Source organism: Cyprinus carpio, chromosome A5, assembly GCF_018340385.1.
Source record: "Cyprinus carpio isolate SPL01 chromosome A5, ASM1834038v1, whole genome shotgun sequence".
Taxonomy (NCBI): Eukaryota; Metazoa; Chordata; class Actinopteri; order Cypriniformes; family Cyprinidae; genus Cyprinus; species Cyprinus carpio.
Genome location: NC_056576.1, coordinates 31,401,537 through 31,419,079, shown reverse-complemented (window position 1 = coordinate 31,419,079; position 17,543 = coordinate 31,401,537). Strand labels below are relative to the sequence as shown.

General features: G+C 37.8%; 1 protein-coding gene across 6 annotated transcripts in view; it reads left to right on the top strand.

The window, feature by feature from the left end:
* LOC109085858 (roundabout homolog 1-like) overlaps positions 1 to 17,543 on the top strand; it is a 141,546-nt gene that overhangs the window by 76,719 nt on the left and 47,284 nt on the right. The window lies entirely within an intron of this gene.

Sequence of the window (17,543 nt, the reverse complement as noted above, 5' to 3'; positions counted from 1 at the left end):
TGAGATCTTCAGAGTTGATGTGTGACATGCAACATTATCTTTCCACTGACAAACCTCTTGATCACTCAGCTGGTTTATGGGTGATTCTCTCGGTTGCTTCCATGAGAATATTCTCCTTCAAGTCTTCCTTTTACACTGACGCAGGAAGTGAGTAAATTAGAGGGCAATTGCTTTAATTTAAGGCCAATTAGATGCCTTCCCCTCCCTGAGCTCTATCTCTGCAGATGTTATCTGTGGAGGAGCACTCAGGAACACTCCTCAAGACAACAGAACCGACCATTGAGTGCGGAAGTCCTCAATTTGAGGGAACAGACCAATATAAACATGTAAAATGGACATTGAAAGGAATGGATAAACAAGCGCTGAGTAGTTTCCTGAATACATTTCACATGAAGGAAACAAAAGGATCTTTGTTCGGAAACCAGGAGTTACGGTTACTAAGGGCCTTTAGTTTCATTTGGGTAACTTATCATGGATTTTTTTTTGAATCACACTAAATTAACATTGTAAATGTGTAGCTGTTTATTTATTTAGAAATTGTTGATGGATGGTGAGGAGCAGTTTATCAATAGATATGCAATATGCAAGTAGAGGAGAATCATAACACTTGTTCTTGTTTCGAATATGTACAGTAAACCTGAATATGTGATGTATTGAGGTTTTCTGATTTTTAAAGAGAGGCACAATCTTTGGAAATTGGCTCGTCATCAGAGAAGTTGGATCTCGAGTCACCTTCGGCTCAGAGTCTTTGCGGTTGTCTTAGAAACACGGATAAGGCCGCGGTCACATCCCTGGTGCGGGTCACTGTTCTGTTTCAGCCGTCGGGCTGCGGGCCAAAGGCTCAGGGGTCAATCTCCGGAACTGCACTCTTCCATCTGGCTTTCATTGAACTTGAGAACAAGAGCATGAAGAAGCTAATAAGCCCATGCTGGAGCTGCTCTGGGACTGAGAGCTTGTTAGGATCTCTCTTTATCCAACCGTCAGCATGTAAGTTAGTAGGTTTGTTTAATAGTTGTTGTTTTTTGATTGTTCCCAATGTGTTTCTATGCAGTCGCTAAGTTGTTGAGCACATTGTTATTCCCATCTTCAAGTCTCTAAACTTTTTATCTTAATTTCCAGTTTAATCCGGTCACACTTTATTTTAATAGTGAGATTTGGTCATATAATCTAAAGTGTTACCACAAAGCTTGGAAGAGCCAGGACATTATTTAATATAACTCTGATTGTATTCCTCTGAAGTCATATACACCTTGAGGTTGAGTTAATCATGGAGTAGTTTGCATTTTTGGGTCAACTATCCCTTTAAGATGTCATTTTTTTGCAGTGTATGATATTTTGGTTAAATTAGGCCTCAATGCAAGTCTATATTACACCTGTTTTATGAAAATTGCATGTCTGAATGGCTTTGAAAAGTAATAGCACAGGTTTTGTTGTATGTATTAAGCATCTTTTTTATGGATTAGTAGTTATGATGTTTGCATAAGCAAGCACCACTAATAATACACATGTACATGTAGAGCTTCAAATGAAACGTGACTTGAGTTCTTCCGGCAGATTGAATGTTGGATTTTCGGTGAAACTGAAAATGTATTTTAAGTAGTAGCACCACTAATAATGTACATTTATATTTTCGGTTTCACAGAACATCCAACATCCAGTCTGCTCACAGATCTGTTCGAACAACTCAAGTCACGTTTCATTTGAAGCTTCTCCCATGCGCTGAATATGTGATGCTTATTCTCATAACTTATTCTCCAACTATTGAATTCTCTAGGTTTTAGCAAAGCCTGTTCAAAGCTGAAGTGTGTGATTTCTGTGTGCCAAATTGAGTCTCTGCATATTAAGCTTGGATTGGAGACTGTATAACAATGAAGAAATGGCACACTTCACCTTTAAGTGAAATATTGCGGCGTGCCTCTGGTGATCAACTGTAAATAGGGCATCATCACAGCTCTTTTGGCACAGGAACGCACAGGAAAAGGATGTTCAGGAGGTGATATCTCACATTTAGCAGCTCTGCCGGCGATTGAACTCTCTGCTGTGTGTGTGTGTGTGTGTGTTTCTAGCTACATGCACATGTTTTTTGAATGAATGTCATGCTCCATCCATCTTTCTGAGTTATTTCATTTTCTCTCCATTACTGTAGTTATTGCAGTAAAAATGAAAAACAACTCAGGTCAGGAAATTAGCTTCTCATGTTTTTATCTTACTAGTCTCTCTCTCTCTTTCTTTTTTCGTCACTGTCTCTTTATCTCCTTCAGACCCATCAGCAAAGTTCAGTGATGGAGTAATTTGAATTTTTGACCCCATCACCTCAGAAGGAAACAGATCTGGAGACGGTGATGAATCCCAGACGGCCTCGGTCTCGCCCGCTGAGGAGCGTGAGATATGATGGAAGTGTGAATGAGCGACACTGACGGGTTATGTGTGGACTTCCACAGGGCAGGCAGACGAATAGTGTTTGTGTTTGCTTAAGAGCTGGTCAGAACTGAAAGGCTGTGATTTTGTGGAGACAGAGACATGGTGGTCCGACTGAGAGCTGTCCAGAACAAAGTCAAGCTGCCAGCCGGTAACCGGCAGAGAGATGACATGCTAATAACTGTCAACAGAGTTTGGAAATTGAATTAGGCATGCAGAACTTCTAGTCTTCTTTGCAGTACCTTGGCATTTGAAACCAAACGGAGGTTTGTGTGTTGTGCTGTGTTCATTTTTGGGTCATAGTTTGTACGTTTTGCAAAAAATATCCTATAAATGCAATAAGTATTTCATCACATAACATGACAAAATAATGAATACATTAAAAAAAAAATTCTTAATTTTGCTAAATTTTGACTTTTTTATTTTACTTTGACTAAAATGTAATTTAATTTAATACATTTTTATTATGTAAGATATTAGTTTTTTTCCCCTCAGTGTGCAAAATTAAACCAAATATTCAGCCTTTTTTATTTATAAAAGATTATAAAATGTATTTTATTGAAAGACATTATTCACTTTAATTGTCATTTTAGATTTTGTTCTCCCAAAGTAATTGTTAGCTTTAATATCTTACTGTTTTTTCTCATAATTTTCTCTCAAAAGTATGTTTTAATTCAGAAGGATTTAATTATTGTCATCAGGATCCACATACAGTTTTTACGCTCTGTCTTTATTATTGACAAAAAAAACCCCTGAAAAACGCTTTACTTATCTAACATTTTTGTGCACAGCAAGTTAACACGTGTTGCAGTGTGTCATTTTGGCAAAAAAAGCTTTGACAAAAACAGAGGCTCTACTTTTTGAAGAAACAAAAGGTTCCTGAAGTCCTGAGATCATAGAGTGTGTCGAGGGATCACCAGAGCTCAGATGAAAGACTTTTTGTGGACTTATTTAGGTTTTCTTAATCTCTATCTGAACAGGTATCTATCAACCAACCCACCGGCCTTATTTACAAGGTCTTCAGGTTGTCATCTCCTGCCCTCATCTCCACATCCCGCTCAGATCTAGAAATCAGAGGCACCATTTTTCGTTCAACATCCTTGATGTGAAACTCTGGGTGGTCTGAAAAACATGGGAACAATGTTTGGAAGAGTCTACTATTTGGTCTGAATAATACACGGGTTATGTATAATCAAAAACCATAGCTCTTTATTATACAATTTTTCACGGCTGGGCGACATTTAGGAGCGGGAGGGGGAACCGACAAGAGTAAATCCTGCTCATGTAGAGCATTCGAGATCCCGACTGCCTTACTCACGCCAGTACAAACAGAAGTGAAGTCATCTTCACTTTGCCGTCCCGCTAAGAGCAGCAGGCTAGTCAGCCAACACAAACAAAACTGCCGGTGACCTCCGGTGCCTGTGAGTTTTTGCCAGACCCACTTTTATAGCTTGCGTTAATCAGCCTCAAAATCAGTTTAAAGTGTTTTATGTGGCCTTGGTGAGTAAGAGATTCAGTTTGAAAAGAATTGGTTTGGATTTCGACAAGCCAACAGTAACTCACATGCTGTCCCAAAAATTCTCGAACTCTTGACCAGATTTGAAAGTTCCTACTGCGGTAACGTCGTGACATCGATAGGTCCCGTTTGAAGAGCAGGTCTCTCGACTTAAACAATGCTTTAAAGAGCGTGCGATCGAATTCTCGCCTGTGGTCGGCCCCTGACCTCACCGAGTCTCAAAAGCTTTCTGCGCTCAAAGGCAGAGATGAAACCGCACGATTGTGGCTGGAGGATGGTGGAGAGGTTCTGAGGGCCTATTCGCTCAGCTATTCACACATCAAAGGTGAACGTCAATGGGTTGCTTCGTATTGTTGTCCCCTTTTGTGCCATGCAGGTGTGCTGCTTCGCTCCGGCAGATGTAGAGCTCCCGATTCCGGGCTTGACAAGAGGAACATCTTCCCCCCCTTAAGGCATTCAAAGGCAACAGGAGAGGTTCAGGTGTTCGGAGCCTGAAATATAACGTGTGGACTGACGGTTTGGGCTTAGTGTTAAATATTTAACTACAGATTTCGCCTGTGGCTTGGGATTTTACTTTATCTTGCTTTGGGAAAGTAGAGCAGCTGGGAGGTTTGTTGAGTCGGGAACGTTGCCCCCATGGAGAATTTTTGTATTTTTTTTGGCCCGCATTTGACTGTATGCAGTGAGGGCTTGTTTTTGTTTGCTTTGTTTAGAGATAGCAAAGGTTGAATCTTCCCTGCTGGAGCATGTCTGGTCACATCTTCTAGCATTCAGAGCGGAATACAGTGTAGCGTTTTAGTTCGCTGATGCGTTATCAGTTATTTGTTTTCATATTTTGATGCATCTTTGGCGTTTATACATGAAACATTGGGGCGCTTGAACTGACTCTTTAGGTCTTGGACTGAAATCACTCTCTTATCTTTTTGCAGCATGTGGAGTTTATCTTTTCCTGTCATCGCACTGTTTGTTCTGCCTGCACTGAACAGCCCTTTGGTGAATCTGACTTTGCGTGGCTCTTCATCTCTTCACTGGACTGTTAAATTATCCATAAAAATATCAATATATAAATAAAACAGTTTATCGTATTTGTACTTCCTGTCTTTTTGACCTCCTTTAATTGCATTGTGCCATGTCAAGCTCAAGCTAAACTAATACTTTTTTGAGACTTAGTATTATTTTTTTTCTAATTATAAAAGCATTTTATATATTGAAAAAATGTTAGGAAAAGTTAATGCACAGGTTATTTTAGTTTAATTTGACAAGCTTTGTGTAAAACTTCAAGGTCCTTTTTAAAGAATTAAATTCTGATATTTCAACAAAAGTCCATTTTCCAATGATCTATTGCCATACAAAATTATTTTACTGAGTTGAATTCTTGAAAGATTGATTATGTAATTTATGACTATTATAATAATAATAATAATAATAATTTAAATGGAAACTATGATCTTGGATAACATTGCCAGATAACAGTTGGACATATTTTTAGGATATTTTAATATACAGGTATCATTTTACAATATGGTTTCATTTGTTAACATTAGGTAGCTTCATTAGTTAATATGAACTAACAATGATAAAATACAATGAAAAAATACTAAAACATGCATTAATCTCAGTTCATGTTCATTCCAACTTTTACTAATACATTATTAAATCATATGTATCTGTTAATATTATTTAATGAACACGAGTTAACATAAACTAATGAACAGTTGTATTTTTATTAACTAATATTAATAAAGATTAACAAATGCTTAAAAATTAATTAAGGTAAACTTGTTGTAAAGTGTTACCAGTATACATAAGTCAGCTGAAATATAAAATTATATAGATAGAGGGGGAAAGGAACAAAATGCTAGCGTTTTTCTTTGTATTTTCACTTCAAAATGTTCGTATTTGCTAATACAGCATGAGGATGCTGGGTTGGGGACAGGCCTAAAAGCATATTTAAGATGAAAGAAAATAAATAATTATTATAAAGTTCCTAGTTCATGTCAGCGTGTTGAGTAATATATAAATGTATATTTATATTAGCATATAGTTCAAGCTGTCATCAGCAATTCATTGTTAAACTCGCACGAATGGTTCCGTTTTATAGAATGACCCACATATTTTCTCCAGAATATCAGACTAAATATCAGACTAAAGTTTAGATGAAAGCACATGTTTTATGCTAATGCCTTCTCTGTGTCTCTCTTCCTGTCCTGGCTTGATAAAAGGCACCAGCGCTCGGGACTGTCCGCTGACAGCAGGCTTACACAGGCCGCTGGAACAAACTCTCAGCTACTTTACTTTGGCAAAGGATTTTCTAACATCTGTCGCTCTCTCCCTCTTTCTCTCTCCATTCATCTTACAGTCATTTCATTTCCTCCGCTTTTTTCTCTGTAGCTTTCCAAATGTCATCATCTAACCAGTAGCTGTACACTACATATTAGCAGTATGTGTTTTACTGTATTCTTATCGTGGCATTTGTGCGTTTTTGTCTCTTAGTTGTTGTTTTTTCTTGGAAATGAATGGGTTATGCAGTGGTCTTCACTTCCACTTTAAGACACCAAGCTACGGCAGGACAAAACATCTGCCCAAGCAGATTGGAAACAGGCTTTAAAAGAACAACAGAAGAATCAAAATTGAATGATTGCATTATTTAATCTGATTAATATGAGAATGTTCAATTATTTTGAGCATTTTTAGTCAGTTGGCAGGTCTGATGTTTTGTTTAAGTGCAAATAAATCAATGAAATTGGCAGTGTAAGTATGAGTGGAGAAGCTTGTTGAAGTTTATGAGCTGGTTATGAACAGTGAATCTGTCAGTTTCCAGTCTGACTTGTGCCACAATAATGCAAAAGATACAAAGATGCTGGTGCTTCACTGATGTCCCGTGTGCTACCTTTGTTTCGAAGGAGAAAACAAGGAATCACATCAGAGGAAAAGCCTGGCTCAGCACCATAAATTTTTAGGAATATTCTGGATTTTAGTAGTCCTACATTTTGGCAGGGCTCTGTAGTGCCTGAGGGGAAAAAGAATCGTAGATCATACAGCAGAATGTCTTTACGATGTACAGTAGCAAAGTCCGCCGTAAAACAAGAGAAGGAGAAATCTATGGCTTTTCTCAGTGGAGGATTCTGAGATGACCTGCGACCCAGTTTTCCACAATCTTCCGACATTGTTTGGCTTTGTTGTGGAGCTCTGGGAATATTGTAACGAATTTTGCAATATTAAAGCAACATCCTTGTTTGCTTGAGATGCAGAATTGCATAAGATAATATTTGTTTTCAGAGTTTATTTGAAAGATTATATTTCTTACCCCACTGGCAAATATTTTTATTTTTTTGTAAAGCATAAATCTAACTAAATGAAAAAAAGACAAGAAAAAATATATATTTTCCTTGTCATTTTTTTTTTATTTATTTGCATAACAATAATCATTATGTAATTGTTATGCAATTGAAGTTAATCTTGTTTTGAGGATATGTACATTGAAAAACAAGACAGAAATACTTATTACAAAATAATAATGATGATTATAATAATAATTATTATTATTATTTATTATTATTATTATTATTATTATTATTTTAATATTATTATTTTTTTATTTTATTTTATTTTACTTTCTTCTTCTAAAAGACATAACGTTAATTCTCTCTTGATTCTCTCCAAATGACCAATTCTTCAAAAGCAATTATCCATTTTTCCTTCTTTCAAGAAGACAGTGAAAAACGAGAAAAGTAGAGGTAACAAGGTTTTTATTTAATTTAATTTTATTTTAATTGTATTTTATTTTATTTTATTTTATTTTATTTTAATTTATTTTATTTTATGTTATTTTATTTTATTTTATTTTTCAACTTTCTTTCTCTGTAACACATAATTGATTAATTCTTTGTCATTCCCAACTTTTCAAAAACAATTGTTCTTTTATCTTCTCTCAAGAACACATGCAACGCTACCATCACATACTATTTCCACATACTCTCTCTCTCTCTCTCTCTCTCTCTCTCTCTCTCTCTTAATCTTAATCCACAGCCATCCTCTCTGAGTTTGAGATCCTTCTTAAAGATAGGGGATATGAGCGCTGTTTCATCTTCCCCAGGCTCATCTGGTAGAGGTTAGCAGGCATGTGGAAGCCATTGGGCTGAAGACCCGGGCTGATCAGAGAAAGATGTGCCTCTCTGGATCTACCGCTGCACATGTTTGAATCCCGGGACCCTTATTTGCTCGGTTGCATTTTTTTTTTTACATTCCTACCACTCTGATTCTCTCATTCCCTTTCAAATTACCCCAACCTCTCTCTCTCTCTCCTGTATTCTCTCTGTCTCTTGCTCCTTATTTGAGAGGTTTGGTGAGGAGGCTTTAGTAAAAATCTCTTCTGGAAGTATCTGTGATTACCCAGTGGCCTGACAGATTGTTTCAGACAGTCGATCGCACTGTTTGTAGTGTCTTCAGCTGCTGAATTGAGTAAAAAAGATCTGACTTAGCTTAGAAAACCATACTAGTCTTACTATTTTGTATGTTACATTTGCTAAAATGTGCAACTGGAAATAATATCAGCTGCAGTTGTTTACAATTTCTTGACTCGTTTGCCAAATGTGAGATATTTTTACACAAAACTGGGCTTAAAGTACAAAATAAGTGTATTTTATAGTATGCTAACTGGACTCACAAGATGAAGTCATGTGACAACCTTTTTTGAAACACTGAGGCATTGAATAATGGCTACTGTTTCACATACTATTTTTAAAAAACTAGCATGCAATGCTAGTATTGTAAACTGCAGAGTTTTCAGTAAGTAGTGGGCTCGGGTTTCGATTACCAGCATAACATAGAGTGAATATCAGTGTCTGTCTTACTGTAACCTTCTCGCTCTTTGTCACTCTCTCTCTCTCTTCTCTCTTTGTCTAACAGTATTTTATGACAGTAAAATAGCCTGTATTATGTTTCCTGCTCATGTGACTGACGTAATCCCAGTTTCTTATCCTATTCAGTGCATTACGGTCTGTCACCCACTCTCTCCCGTTCTCTCGCTCGCACGTGAACCGTTCGATAGTTCCAAAAAACAGCTTGCAAAATGATTAGTTACAGATACACATTGCCAAATGGATACAAATGATCTCAACAAACTAAAATCTCAAAACCAGCTTCATTTTTTCCACCAACTGGCTTTACAATATTTTATACTGTACCTCATCTTCCCAGAATTCACTGCTGGAATAATGACCATTCCACTTGAAATGTATGGCATAAATTTTATCACGCCAATATGAGAAAGCGAGGCTTTAAACTTGTGTTGAGAGTCATGTGGAATATTATAACCTCTTAAAATACCTCTTTTACTGTCTTTTATCTTTTGTCTTTTACTGTTTTCCCTTTTTTTTCTTTATTTTTAATTGTTAATTGCTTTATTTCATATTTGATTTCATTTCATAAAATAAAAACAAGGTGGTAAACTTGAAGTGCACAATCAAATGAACAGAGATTTATTTATTTATTTATTAGTTTTTTATTTAAAAAAAACAGGGTGTTAAACTTGAGTTGCACAATCAAAATGAACAGAAAATATTTTATTTATTTAATTATTTTTATTTAAAAAAATAACAAGGTGGTAAACTTGAGCTGCACAATCAGAATAAACATTTTCAATTTTATTTAATTTTATTTCATCTTATTTTAGAAAATGAGGCAGAAAACTTAAGCTGCACATTTGAAATTAACGGAAGAACTACAATTTTTTATTTTTATTTTTATGTGATCTCAAATGTGAATTATTGGCGATGAACAATGCGTGAATAAACATTTGTCGCATAAAAACAAGTTTTATAATCTGAAAAATACATCAGCCGTGATAGTAGTAGGGAGGTTAATGAGAGAAAGTATTTGATATTTGTGTTCGGTCATTTGATTGGTCGAATCCTTGTTGAATACTACATACTATATATAAGTGAAATGCATCATTTTTAAATCATTTGCATTTCTTTGTGTAAAATGTTTAATTAACAAATGACCGAGTGCACCTTTGAGAAGACCTCACTGGCTGATCTTCTTAAGGTACTTGGGATATTTTTGCTGAACAAGCCGAAAAAAACGTAAGAAAAACAAACCAAAGTGGTAACCAGCACTTAGCTGAAACCACTGATCCTTTCTTAGCGATCACGCTGTAACTTAATGTCCTGATATATCACTTTACCCGTCTTGCTGCCAAGACTCAGTTTTGGCCTTAAGAATAAATAATACATTTGTATTATGACAGCTCACCGCAGTCCCTGATCTCCAGACCCACGTCTCCAGAGTCTTCTGACGGGAAACCAGAACACGGTCGGAGCAAAGCTGGATTAACCCACTCTCCCGCTGCTATGGGACACACAATCTACTTTTGTATATGTATTTATGTTCATTTTATGTGGATTTATGAAGATGTGTTTGATGTCTATGGCTCTGGCTCACAGAAAACGAAAACGTGTATCTGTATGTAAGACGATGGAAACAGCACACAGGCTGGATAACTACTACAGCTGTTGGGTTTTCTTGGCATGCTTCGTGCTCCAATCTTTCACACACGCACACATTTATTTCTGCTCGTTACTCATGGTTGCAAATATGTGGAGATGGTTGCCCAAAGCTTGTAGTATCTAATCCTTTTGTCTGGTTTCGCCTATTTGTTTATGCGTGAAAATCAGATTGTTTATGTATGCGGTAAATTGCAATTTTGGTGCAAAGCATAAGAATAAAGCTCTGAATCAAGCCAATAAACAATACAATTTTATTCCAAACAAAAGAAAACCCAACACTGGTAGTTCTGACCCGTGTCTACACCATTATCTAACCACTGAGGACAACTTGTAGAGTGGTGTGTGGTGTGTTATGTGTGTAAATGTGTGTTTCTGAAGACCTCAGGCTTATATTACGGTCCCCGGGGCCCGATGCCCCTCTGCGTGCCCTCTAGAGGTCGTCCTGCTCGCCGTGCCCTAAGCAATGTCTCCATGCTGCATTTCTGCTTCATTTTGGAGGAGAATAGCTGGAACAGACAACAGTGCGCCTGTGTTCGCACTGACAAGAGCTTTCATTTGCGCAACTGTAGTTTTCTAAACAAATCATGCATTTGTCCCACTACCAGTTTTGCAAGTAGAAACTGGAGATGAATGTTTGACCCGAAGAGCTCTAACAAAAGCCGTAAAATTTGGTTTATCATTGATTAAGGTTTCCCAGAATATGTCCTGTTTTATCTATGAGGAATGTTAATACCTCTCCTAAATATTTAGACTTTTACTGTTTTTACCATTACATATTTTTTTTTTTTTTTTTTTTTTTTCTAACCTTAAGTATTAAACTTTATTTGAGCTGCATTTCCATTTAAATTCTGCACTTTGTTCTGACCTTTGTATGCAGTCTTTGGTTGTTTTATTGGCATCTTGATATTTCCACCCAGCATTTTTGTGGAATGTGCATAAATGTGTCGATGTAAATCTCAAATAATGTGACTCCTTGAGCATATATTGATATTACGTTCTCTTTTTTCCTAAGGGATCAAACCTATTTATGATTTTTGTGACTTGAATCATATCATAAATCTACCACCCATAGCACCCATAACATTGTGACCGTGACTTTCACCTTCACATTTTGATCAGAAAATGTTAAAGTCTAGTCCAATTTGTCTTCGCTTTACAGTGAGACTCATTTTATTCTTGCCGTCCACTAATTTAAAATGTCGTTCGTTGTTCTCCGCTGTGGCGGTTTTCCCACACTGCACTGCTCTTGACAAAAAGCCCTCCACACAAAACACCAAGTGGGCCGATATGACTTGTTTGGACAGTATATTTGAAAGCGTTATGTTATTGTTACAACAATGTTTGTTCACCCCCTCGCCATCAGTGCAACCCTGTTGTTTGATGACGATTGTGAACACACACCCCGCTGCGCTTCTGTTCTGCACTGTGGGATATGTGACAAAGGCTTGATCAAACTATTAGCTACCTCGTGTTTCGTTTGCCTCCGAGGTTAAAAGAAAAAAGCAGTTGGAGACCATGAAAACAGTGTGTTTACAAAAACAAGCAAGTTATATATGATAACTGATATAGTACTGTTTGTTGTAGCTCTTCTCACACTCAAGACAAACCAAACCTGTATGAACACAAAATATATTTTAAAAGTCAGTGGGGTCCAAACAACCACAGAAGAAGGTGTTCTGGTTTGGAATGACATGAACTGTCTATTTAAATGAGCAACATTTTCCCAGAATGCCTTGCTAGATGCTTAACATGACCCTAAACGTGGGTTGGTGACCTCCTGCCATTCTTCGAGTACCTACGAACAGCTCTGAGCATGTTAATAAACAGGTATCTTGAATAGACTCTCTGTCTCTTGCGCTTTTTAGGGTCACCGTTCTGAATGAGGAAGGGGCTCCTATCAATAGCTGTTTCCTTTCAGGTCCTCTTCCACTAGACTTGATGAATTAGCCCTTTTCTTAGTCGGCCACCCTAAAATAACAGGTCACTAAAACCTGACAAGGACTATTAATCAACCAAAACCTTTTCCATTCGATTCCAACTGCATTCATTCGGCATCTCCAGTGACTTTTTAAATGTTTTTCGTAATCGTAGCCAGTTAGGCCAAGTTTCAACCCCTGACGCCCACCGAAACGATGTTTCCCTCAAATGTGTTTATTGATAGTAGCGTCGTTGTTTAAACCTCTTGATTGGAGCTTCCCTTTTTTTCTCTCGTAATCCCTTCTTGCTGGAACCGGCCAGTTGGGGAAAGTTCAGCATAGTCTCCCAAACTCAAGTCTTTTCATCCTTGTGTAACTTTTTTTCCTCTGTTTTAACACTCTTTAGTGCTCCCAAATGAGTTATAAGACCCTCTAAATCACCCAAATGAAGTACACTACATGTCCTGTACCGTGTCTGCCACCCCTAAAAAAACAGGTCACTAGGTAATTGAATAGTTAAGGGAGGACTTGTCCTTCATCAGCTCCAAGCAAAGCATATGGCAGTAAAAATGCGCCTGCTGTTTCATTTCCACAGGCCCCCTGAAGACTAACAGACCGTGGAGGGGTTGAAAAGAAGCCTTTATTTCCACACACACATCAGAGAACGGGCTGCGTTTTGAGGTCACTGCAAGAGTGATAGGGGAGATTTGATCTGAAACGCCACTGTCAGTCGTGCTGGTTAAGGATTTGGGTGCTTCTTTTGGAGCATTCGTTCATTGCTGTTTACGTACGCTCTGTTTATTTCCGCGTAACTGATGCGTATGGCACTGTTTACCCCATCGCCAGATGCCGTACACACTAGAGAAGTACGCTCAATAGAAGTTTTCGATATTGCTTCGTTACCATTGAGACCCCACCCTGCGTCCCGTCTCCTCAGAGACACCTGATCTGCACACACACCAGACCTTGACCGTCCCGCCACATGGGCACCGTAGCTGGGGGCCTTCCTTTGAAGTCGAGACTCACCAGGAGAGCAGTATCAGCTGCGGAAAGCTGAAGAGAAAGAGCCAGAGTTGTAAACCCCAGCGGACGCAGCAGCTCCAGGCAGGGTTGGCTCGATGTGAATGCACTAGCGGGTTTGTTCCCCCCCATCTCCTCTCAGCTCTCTGCTGCTAATGAGAGCAGCGTATCGATCCGCTCTTTGAGACTCTAGGCAGGTATAGTATGTCCTCGCTAAAGTGTGCATTTCCAGCGGCAAGTTCTGGCCCTCACTGGCCCCGGAGACCCTGCAGACAGCGGAAAGGGTTGGAGCATCAGGCAGTGATGAATGAGGTGGGCACTCATGATGGTTTGGTGGAAAATAATGGAGGGAGAAACAGTGGAGAAGGCGTTTGGGGAGGTGGAAGTAAACTAGAGATGATTGTCCTGTAGATGTTTGGCTAGAAAGTGGTTTGAATGCCAATTTGGGCTTTATATATTTATATTTATGCCATTTGTAGCTCATTTTACTGCTGTAATTTGAGTGAAACAATATATTCACATGAAAAAAAAAAAAAAATGTTGGGCTTGTGGTTGCCTATCAGGAAGTGATTAGATTGTGAAAAGTGTGCATTACAAACCAGAATGGAGCCAGACTGAATGCTAGTTTGAAAAAATAATGACTAAATAGCTAAATGGCATTGACCAATAGCCTGTTCAGCCTTTGTGACATCAATGAAATGCAAAGTCATTTTACAGGAGAGCAAGTTATTATCTTTTCTTGGAAATGTTGTGCACTGATGACTCATTCCCAAAAGAACAGGAAAATCCATTAAGAAAGTAAGTTTAGTTGGGTGGATAATTACTTGTGGATGTATTTTTATTTTTTCCGGATTAACTTTGCCATCATCTACAGCACATTTAAATGTAATTTTTAAAAACACTAAAAGATTTAATAACGCTGTTGAATATAATATTGCAAATTTAAAAAGTAATATGCATTTTTAACTTAATATTATTAAGATGCATTATAATGTTGAATTCCCTTGTATCATTCAAGACAATTGATAGTTTTTAGTAATTTAATAATTAAAAATAAAAAAAAAATAAAAAAAAAAAATCAATTAATATTATTATAATAATAATTATAATTAACAATAATAATCATACAAAATAATATAACAATAATAAAATTACTAGAAAAAAATATATTGTTTTATTATTCAATGAGTAATTTTAATATTTATTTTGTTATTATTATTATTTTATTTATTTATTAATTTATTGACAAAGTAAAGGGGTTTTATTATCGGCCATTTATCGCTTATCGGTTATAACAATAATTATCGGTGTGTAAACTAGAATTTATTTATCAAAAGTACAGTGGTATTGCCATCTGATGCTGTTATTATTCCATGGTGCCGCCACAGTAGTTTTTGTAATGGCAGACATACACATAAACATTTTTCTGGCAGTTTCGTTCAGCTCTCCATTCTTCAGTACTGTTTCTTTTAGCGGGTGGTCTCAAGTGTCGGATAACCAGCAACTGGCACAACTCCAGCTTCAATCTGACCTGCAGTGGTGCGGTGACCCAGGGTGAGGAGAGTGTTCTAAATGAGGTCTCGCTCGTATTTGTCATCCCTCAATTTTTGTATTATGTTTAGCAGGCACCATGTGGACAGATGATCTGGAAGAGAGGGAATGTGCGCTGGTGCTCCGTGGGTTCACATCTGGGAATGATTGCGTTCGCATATGCACATTGTTCATATGACGTCCACCTTCTCGTTTCTGTTTCTCCAAGTATTCTCACGATTCCGTAATTTCGTCCCAGTGACATTTCGTCCTGTACGTGATGCTCGATTGGACAGATGCAAGAAGTTATAGATTGTTTGGGTGAAGTGATGAAACATGATGATTTTCGCAGTTCCTTTCCATTTCTAAAGCAGAATTCCCCATGGTTTGATACCTAGAGAACCAGGTTCTTGCTAGTTGGGCTGGTCAATTATTGTAGTTTTTCCAGTTTAAATTGGCCTATAATTCTATCCTAGCTGTGGTTAGGCAGTCTAGTGTGGAGAAACCAGCATCATAATGACAACCAGCATGATAATATTCAGTAAACTTCTAAGCATGTAGATATGGTGATTAAAATACACATTTATGCTTATTTAACTGCTGCATTTCGAGCATTCCCCATGGTTTCTCTTCAAGGGTATGTAGATTCCCGGTGGAAAAGGCCCACAATCCTGTTTTTGACAAATCTTCCCGTGTCTTTGCCAGCTCTGGGTTTTTGAAGTGCTTTTTTTAGCAAATCTCCAGTTCCCCAGTGGCTCCAGTAGAACACTCCAGAAACCCTCAGTGGTGGCTCAGCAAAATCCATTTCATTTCCGCCCAGCAGAGCTCCTACTATCATCCCTCTGTAGCCGGCGTGTGGTATTAAATATTCATTTCATTAATGTCGGAGGCATATCAACACAAATCTCATTTTAATTTGACATTGCCACATCTGTTTCGAATTTCTGTGAAGCACAAAGTTCTGCAAATTCTAGAAACTGAACAGCCACGTTTAGTACAACGTGAGGATTTGGATGGCAGTGAAGAAGCTGAGCAGAGTTTGTGTACAGACTTAAATAGTAGCTTTCAAGCTTCATAAAGGATGCAAAACACCATAAAAGTATCATAAAAGTAATCATGACTTGTGTAGTATAATCCAGGTCTTAATGTTCTTCAAAAATCTATCATTTGTGTTTCACAGACAAAAGGAGGTTATATTACTTATGTTGGGTTAACTGTCTCTTTAAATTGAAGTGCTTGGCTTCTCTCTCCCTTACCATCACTCTTTCTGTCTCACTTCAGTGGTTTATATCATTTCCAGGACTCTATTCCCATTTTGTAGACACATGTTCACACACACACACACACACACACACAACGTTCCCCACAAGGCCCTGTTAGAGAGTGAGCAGGTTATCAAGTTTCTCAGCTCAGGGTGCAAATCAAGCGTGGGCTGGTTTCACACAACTGTGCAAACTCAATCCAAGTTTGTTGATCCGGTGAGAAAATCAGAATCCCAGAGCTGATCCACGGACAGCAAACACAGTTCACATTAGACACTGACCCTCATCTGTCTCTCCACCGGCCAGTGGTCTTCTGCCCTACATGTGTGTCTTTCCTCTATAGACTGCCTAATTATGCCGGTCGAGGAAAACGAGATGCCTGTTGAAATCCTTGGCTGGAAGGAATGATATGCTTGAGAGATTGTTACAGAGAAGTGACGGAAAAAAAGAGAGGGAGAGAGGAGGAGAAGAAATTTCCATTTCTTTACACCTCTTTTCAGTGGGGTAAAGGCGGACTTTTACCTGCTGTGACATTACAAGCAGTGGAAACTGGAATCATATGGCCAATTAAACGCTTAAAGTCTTAAAGGAATTTGGAGGCAGTCAGGAGTTCAGGTTACCTTGAGCATCTCACTTTGATCTAGTGCTGAGGTTAATCGTGCCGACAGGAACATGTTCAGGAGCGTGAGAGTTGAAAGAAGTTGCGTTTCTGTCGACTTGCACGTACCTGAAATGAAAAGGGGAGAAATACTGAAAATATTGATATCTGCTTAGTTCTGAAATATCTAAAGTCCCAAATGAACTGTGCTAGTTGCATGAGAATGTTTTATATATATATATATATATATATATATATATATATATATATATATATATATATATATATATATATATATAATATATATATATATCCTTTGTAATAAAGTGCACGAAAACATCAGAAATGTGCATTTCAAAAGCAAATATGGTTCATTTTGATTTCACATTGACTTTAAATTACTGTTCAGGTTGGCAGCTGACTAGGTTTTGGAAAATATCTCATTTCAAGTTGCTATGTTCCACCACGTGTGCTTTTCCCATGTCATGTGTGTATAATTTAAAGCATTGGACTAATCTAACGTGCTGCTGCACAGTATCTACATGGCACTGAAAGGAATGCTGTCTTGGATTAATGGGAACGCTTTAAGTGAATCCATCAGTAGGCTAACTCTCAAATATACGGCGCGTTTGTGTGAGCAGATATTAGATGTTATCGCGCACTTGAGCAGTGGTTTAGATGAATGTTCCATCTTCACTGCTCACTTGTGTCCCACATTAATATCACTTACATCCAGGAAGAGCACTTTCTGTTTCAAACCCTACTTTGTGCTTT